The sequence below is a fragment of the Callorhinchus milii genome, unplaced genomic scaffold, assembly GCF_018977255.1.
Source record: "Callorhinchus milii isolate IMCB2004 unplaced genomic scaffold, IMCB_Cmil_1.0 Scaffold5, whole genome shotgun sequence".
In the NCBI taxonomy this organism is placed as follows: Eukaryota; Metazoa; Chordata; class Chondrichthyes; order Chimaeriformes; family Callorhinchidae; genus Callorhinchus; species Callorhinchus milii.
In genome coordinates this window covers 36,160,975-36,169,353 of record NW_024704746.1, presented here as the reverse complement: position 1 = coordinate 36,169,353, position 8,379 = coordinate 36,160,975, and positions in this window count along the sequence as shown.

Below are 8,379 nucleotides of genomic sequence, written 5' to 3'. Positions count from 1 at the left end.
AACACTCACCAGCTCACAGAGACCACCCCAACACTCACCAGCTCACAGAGACCCCCCCAACACTCACCAGCTCACAGAGACCCCCCCCCAACACTCACCAGCTCACAGCGACCCCCCCCAACACTCACCAGCTCACAGCGACCCCCCCCCCAACACTCACCAGCTCACAGAGACCTCACTCCCCCAACACTCACCAGCTCACAGAGACCCCCCCAACACTCACCAGCTCACAGAGACCCCCCCAACACTCACCAGCTCACAGCGACCACCCCAACACTCACCAGCTCACAGAGACCCCCCCAACACTCACCAGCTCACAGAGACCACCCCAACACTCACCAGCTCACAGAGACCCCCCCAACACTCACCAGCTCACAGAGACCACCCCAACACTCACCAGCTCACAGAGACCCCCCCAACACTCACCAGCTCACAGAGACCCCCCCCAACACTCACCAGCTCACAGCGACCCCCCCAACACTCACCAGCTCACAGCGACCCCCCCCAACACTCACCAGCTCACAGAGACCTCACTCCCCCCAACACTCACCAGCTCACAGAGACCCCCCCCCAACACTCACCAGCTCACAGAGACCTCACTCCCCCCCCAACACTCACCAGCTCACAGCGACCCCCCCCCAACACTCACCAGCTCACAGCGACCCCCCCCCCCCAACACTCACCAGCTCACAGAGACCTCACTCCCCCCAACACTCACCAGCTCACAGAGACCTTACTCCCCCCCCAACACTCACCAGCTCACAGAGACCTCACTCCCCCCCCCCCCCAACACTCACCAGCTCACAGAGACCTCACTCCCCCCAACACTCACCAGCTCACAGAGACCTCACTCCCCCAACACTCACCAGCTCACAGAGACCTCACTCCCCCCAACACTCACCAGCTCACAGAGACCTCACTCCCCCCCCCCCCCAACACTCACCAGCTCACAGAGACCTCACTCCCCCCAACACTCACCAGCTCACAGAGACCTCACTCCCCCCAACACTCACCAGCTCACAGAGACCCCCCCCAACACTCACCAGCTCACAGAGACCTCACTCCCCCCCCCCCCCAACACTCACCAGCTCACAGAGACCTCACTCCCCCCCCCCAACACTCACCAGCTCACAGAGACCTCACTCCCCACCCCCCAACACTCACCAGCTCACAGAGACCTCACTCCCCCCCCCCCCCAACACTCACCAGCTCACAGAGACCTGAGAAGCTCCTCAGTTGAGGAGATGGTCAGACTTGGCTGTGAAGCTCACCTGACATGGAGACATAGTGCGCTAGTGTCCAGGCATTATTTCTCAAATGTAAACGTTACAAAAAAATCCATGCACAGATATTACATTTTTATTTATCTACCTCCCAGTCTGGTTTCTGTAGAGTATGTTTCTGTCCAGTTTCTTTTCTGATTCTCTCTTCACACAGCTTAAAACAAGTCTGAGTGACAAATGGCATGTACTGTATCTCTTTCCACTCCTTGTCTTCACTCATTGTGCTCTGATAAGTAAAGCAATTATATTACTTGTGAACATAAAATAACAATCCATGTTTTTCTCAACAGATTTATATTTCGGGAGACTCACTGGCCAGAATAAACACTAACTGGTTGACGGAAATCAAATGAGGAGTTGCTGGAAGATGCAAAGCTGTAGGATAAAACTTTTATTTTAGGAAGCAGTTACTTACCTTTCATGGATAGATGTTACTCTTCCTGATCTAAGTATTATTGGTCGAGAAACAACACCATGGTATCATTGATTTTCAGAGTCCAGGCCACCTCTGAAACAGATTCCTTTGTCACATGTGATCATTGGATCCGAGCTTGAAAGAAAAACTTTGCATTTTTATAGCACCTTGTCACATTGAAAAGTCTTAAAGTGCTCCAAGAGTAATTATTAACAACTGCAGTGACTGTTTTTATAAGAAAACTAGCCGTACCTGTTGTAACTACGCTTGCAACCGGTTTCATGTAATCATCCTTCTCTCTTTCATCTGCCATTTTTATTTGTTCTTGAAAGGGTTGATCTTCGCTTCTTACACATCTTTATCCCTTAAGATTAAGAAAATATGCTATTGAACTCATTAGCATCCCTTGTTCACATATGTGCACACATATCCTTTTAGGAGGGCTCCTGTTGGGAGGATTCAGTAGGAGGAATCCTGACACACAGACAGACATTTTGTCTTTATTAGTATAGATAGATGTATCTCTCTGGAAGGGGGTGTGATCTCTGTCACTACTTTGTTGCAGAATACCTTTTTGGGGCTTAATTAAAGCAGTTTTTAATATAGCTCATCAATGATAGGAGATCCCCACCCCCCCCAAATAAATATGACCATGACGCTCCCGCATGCAAGAACGTGTCAATTGGTTCTTGCGTTCTTGGCAGACAGTCAGACATTTCATCTTTACTCATATAGAAGATAGATGTCGCACGTGCTGGGTCATAGGGTTGAGACATTGGATAGAACCGGGGTGTTCATTGATAGGTTTATTAAGCTAGAAGAGCCAATGTGAGGGTATACAATTGTTGTATAATTATTATACAATACACTATTGTTACACTACCCAACAAAGGATGAGCTGATACAATAACCTCAGGGAGCCTTTGAAAATCTTTCATGGATGACAAATTCACTCTTGAATTGCAGAAATCATTTAGGAATTGAATGTTATCTATATTTGTTTCCCATTACAGTAGCAAGCTGTTTTCAATCCAAAGTCCTGGCCTCTACCACCCTTTCTGGTAATCCATGCAGTTACTGATTACCCTCTGAAGTGTTAACAGACAGCGGGCTAAACAGAATCTTTCAAATAACCTTTGAGGTCAAAGAGGAGTGCTTACCAAAGGAAAATTTAATTAATTTTAAATGACTTGCCTTGCTCAAACAATGCCAATGTGTAGTTTTTTCCTAGATGAGAGCAGAAATGTTTTCCAGTAAATACATGTGTTTATGGATCCACCAAGTTGAACCAGTGAAGATTTATTCGGGTATTGTACGTTAAGTCTATTTTTGGACAGCTTCCATTTGTTGAGCAGATTTATATCATCTTCCCTTAGCCTCATCCTCAGGTTTAAAACAGGGTCAGTTGGTAGATAATAATAATTATTATATATAAAATAATATATACTATATAGTAATATTAATTCTTATTATAGATGCACTATCAAGTGTGAAATGGGTCCCAGCTGGAATCCCTGATATATGCTGAGTTATCTGATCAAAGACAAGGTGATAGAACTACAATTACTGCCAGAATTCATCAGCAGGGAAGGAACACATCAACCAGGGATCCCACTCATGATTGTTATCCGGTGAAAAAATGCCTACGTATAGACATTTGATGAATACAGGATTGCACTGGTGCTGATGTCTGTTAATAGTCAGGTTGCCTGTTAACACTCATTGTTAAGTTCGCACATATGGATTACCTTGGGAAGATAGAAAAATTGCGAACTATATTTTATAGTGATTGTGGGGAGAATCCTTCATTCCTTATCATAATCTCACCCAGATTCAGAGTTGCATTAGCAGAGGGCCTGAAGCAGTTCCCTTGTCTATTCTCTATGGTGGGAATGGTGCATAACAACAGTAGCAAATAAAACAGGAAAACATTTCTTAAAAGGGTGACCACTAGGCGGTGCATTTTTCTTAAAAGGGAAGCAGCCTTCCAAAATACTTAGGCCTAAGTTGGATAAACTGCAGCAATTCTCTTTCATTGAAAAAAATCTTCTCGTTATGAGGATTACGAAAGTTATGTTTAAAATCTGATTGCCCCAACCTAATTGTTTGGGCAAAATCTCTTTACACATCACCCAAACAAAATCGGAGGAAAATTGTATACAATATTTTGTTTGCAGTGTAAATGTTCATCCAGTCATAACTTCTCTTTCAAACGTTCAACAAAAGCTAATACAGAAGAACGACATGACATGTTTTGCAAACTTTTTTTTAAATGGGATTACACAGTGGCTACACTAACAGGCTATTTACTACTTCTACCACAAAGGAGCAATCATAATAAGAAGGTGCAGTAATAAAATATATACAAATAATGTATAAAAATAATATAAATACAGTATGTACACTATCTCATCAACAAATTATGTTCCCGCTTTTTTTTGTCTCGCCAATTGTCTCCTTTCCAGAAGGCATTTGACTCCTATTTTTCCACTGGGCTCTGGCTCCATTATTAGCTTAGTTAAGTTTCCATTATTCTTATCCACTAGTATAATAATTCTCTACCAGTTGTGTCTTGATTCAACCACAACCCCCCCCCCCCCCACCGCCCACCCACACCCAACAAAGCTCTCTCCAAACAGTATTATAGTTTATCAATTAGTTTTGCTTCCACCTAGCTACAATTGTGTAATTGCAAAATATTCTGGTTGAAGTAATTTTTATGAATGACGCTCAAGAAACAATAACATTCATATTGGTTACTTAAAACCTTGATATACAAAATATCCTATTTAAAAAGAGAGGGGAGTTTCCCCTGGGGTACTCGCCACCAAACCCCCAAACTCGCTTTATGGCCGTTTGTGGGATATTGCTGTACATAAATTGGCCGCAGTGTTCGCCTACCAATATACATTTTACATTTATTACGTTTCACAGTAAAATCCTATGAAGCACTGTGAGACATCTTGATGTCAAGGTAAGGCGCTTTATCAAATGCAAGGTTGTTTATATTATAAAGAGTGCAAATGACCCATTTCTCCTCTTTCATATAATTAACTGGTCAGTTTAGAAAATATTTGTTTCCATGTTCTAGTCTGAGTGTTTGTTGACGATCTCTAATCTGCTGCTCACAGTCTGTGTCTTGGAATAAGAGAATTACAAGTCTGAATAAATTTTAGATTACATTAACAGAGGAATTTTAACACGTACAATCAATAAATACTATTTACTTTTCTTCTTAACACTATCAAGACTAGACACAAATCTCTTTGCTTCAGTCTAAACTGAGGGAGATAATATACTGAGCAATTCTGTAAACCTAAAATTTCACTTTCCTACGCACAAAGTACTTGATGAGTAGAGTTTGTGTTTGTTGATTCAAAGACCTTTACCACTAATTCCTCTCTGTGTTCTCTATGATCTGTTGGTTTCCATTCACTGTTTTATTTAAACTTGCAATCCCATCTGTTTCATTCCATTTGGGGTTCACTTTAATGTTCTTTTCCTTTCAGAAGATTATCTACTACTCAATTTTCCACCAGCCATGACTTGATTTACAATTGCCATCTGTCTATATCTTTTGTTTTACTCCTCTTGTTTACTTTCTTCTCTACAGATTTGTCACACAATTGTCATTAACATTACTTCAGCACAATGTGTCTGCCAATCTGAATCACTCTTGGCTGCTCACAATGTACCATTCTTTCAAGCTACCTTTGTCTCCTTGCAATTTAACTGTTTTTGCCACGTAATTGCCTTCCATTATTTCCCTCTTTTTTTCTGCTACAACTTCTACTGCTTTCCATTGAATTTGCGGGAGACATTTCTGGGACATTTCCGACCTCAGCATAGTGGACAAGGCCATCTCAGACCACTTCCTCATCTCCTTCTCCTCTCACATCCCTCTCTCCTCCATCAAGCCCTCACCCATCCTCTACCGCCCTTGGAAAAAGCTACCCCCTGAGACCCTCACAAAGGCCCTCACATCATCAAACATCCTGTCCCTCTGGCCTTCCACCCATGGAGATCCTGAAGTAGCCGTCCAGCTGCTCCATGATTGCCTCTCTTCCACCTTCAACTCCCTCGTTCCCCTAAAATTCAAGACCATCTCCAAACCCACCCGATCCTCCTGGTACAACAACCATCTCCGCCCAAAAAAAACCCAAACCCGGCTGCTCAAGCGCAGATGCCGGAAAACTGTCCTGACAGTTCACCGCCAACTGTGGCTCGAGCATCTCCACAGCTACCATCATTCTTTGACATGAGCAAAAACGGCCTTCTACTCCAACATCATCTTGAAGGCTAAACAGAACCCTAAAATCCTTTTTTCCACCACCCACTACCTCCTCCGTGCTCCCCCTCAGGCCTCCTCAATCCATATCAAATGCCAAGTGCGAGGAGGTCATTGACTTCTCTTCTAAAATACTTAACATCCCCCAGGCAGTCTCATCCACCTGCCTCTTGTCACCCACCATGCCCTCTCTGTCCCCCTCACCCTTCCCATCATCTGCTCCTACCACCACCCCCATCCTACATTCCTTCCTCCCCATCTCTTCCTCCTCCCTCTCACCTACCATCACCTCTATGAAACCCACCACCTGCTGCCTCGACCCCCTCCCCACCAAATTGCTGGTCACCCAGCTCCCCCTCCTCTGCCCACTACTGGCTGACATCATCAACCAGTCCCTCTCCTCTGGATCAGTCCCTGCCCCCTCAAAACTGCTGCCATCACTCCCCTCCTCATAAAACCTTCCCTAGATCCCTCAAACCCCAGTCATTACCGCCCTATTTCTAACCTGCCCTTCCTCGCAAAAGTCCTAGAACGAGTTGTTGCCAATCAACTCTCCTCCCACTCCCTCTTCGAACCCCTCCATTCCGGTTTCTGCCCTGCCCACAGTACAGAGACTGCGCTTGTGAAAGTCACAAACGACATCCTCTCTATCTGTGACCAGCGCTCCCTCTGCCTCCTTGTCCTCCTGGACCTCTCAGCCGCGTTCGACACAGTCGATCACGCCATCCTCCTCCACCGCCTTTCCTCCATCATCCACCTCAGTGGGAGCGCACTCGCCTGGTTTGAGTCCTACCTCACAAACCGCCAGCAGTACATCTGCGCAAACGGCTTCTCCTTCCGCTCTCACCTGCGGGATACCTTGGCCCTCTACTCTTTCTGATCTACATGCTCCTTCTTGGGGATGTCATCCGCAGACATGGGGTACATTTCCACATGTATTCGGACGACACCCAACTCTATTTTTCCACCTCTCTTTGCGACCCCCAGTCCCCTGATGTTCTGTCAGCCTGCCTGTCAGACCTCAGGGGCTGGATGAGCGCAAATTTCCTTCAGCTGAACGTTGACAAGACAGAAGCCATACTCTTTGGCTCTCGTCAATGTCCAAAATCTCATGGTTCTCACCTCCTCCACCTATCCGACCTCCCCTTAAAACTCTCTGAACCCGTACGCAACCTAGGAGTCAGGTTCGACCCCCAATTATCCTTCCTCCCCCACATCCGGTCCCTCACCAGCACCGCTTTCTTCCACCTCCGACGCATTGCCCGTCTCCGCCAATACCTCTCTCCGAAAGGCGCTGAAATCCTAGTCCATGCCTTTGTCACCTCTCGGCTGGACTATTCTAATGTCCTCCTCGCTGGCCACCCCTCCACTACCATCCATAAAATCCAGATTATTCAAAACTCTGCCGCCCGCATTCTCACCCACGCTAAACTCCGCTCTCCGATTACCCCAATCCTTGCCAACACTGCACTGGCTGCCTATCCCAGAGAGGATCAACTTCAAGATCTTCACCCTTGTCTTCAAATCCCTCCACTCCTCTGCACCCCCCTACCTCTCTGAACTCCTCTCTCCTCAAAACAGTGCCCGTTGCCTTCGTTCCTCTGGGTCTGGCCTCCTCCTTGTCCCCCGAGTCCTCGCTCCACCCTCGGCGGCCGTGCCTTCAGCCACTATGCCCCGAGGCTCTGGAACTCCCTTCCTCACTCCCTTCTCCTCGCTCCCTCTCTTCCTATTTTCAGGTCTCTGCTGAAGACCTTTCTTTTCGACCGCGCCTATAGTCACCTTCCCCCCCTCCCCCTGGCTCAGCCCCGGGATCCGTTACTGTGAAGCGCTCTGAGAAGCTGTCTGGCATGGAGGGTGCTATATAAATCCAAGTTGTTGTTGAGACAAAACATGTTTGATTCACAGTCACAACTTGATAGTTTGCAATAACACCCTCTGTTAGTTTGGGGCCATTTTTGCTTTGTGAGTGTTAGATAGTGGTGGCTGCTTTACTGATCCATTTTCATTTTCTATCAAGATTGAACTAAAATGTGTTCACTTTAACCTCACTCTGAGAAATTCCTTCCTCCCCACCAAAGTTGGAATTCTTCTCCAATTCTAACTCAATAATTCTGCTTTTATTTTGGTGATTGTTATTGGTACTGATTTTTTTTGATCATGTAAAAAGTTTGAGTCCAAAAGTTGGTTGCAGCTTTCCTTTGACCCTGTAAATATAGAATATATATGAGTTATATAGAAACCCATTTTAGCAAAGGTCATCTGACTTCCTTCCTGGAATTTGCTCCAGATTTCATTTGCATCATGGAATTTTTCTAATTACACAGATGTGCTTTTAGCTCAAAGTGTCCCAAAATATCAACAGGGACATACATTTGCATCAAGTACAATAAGTG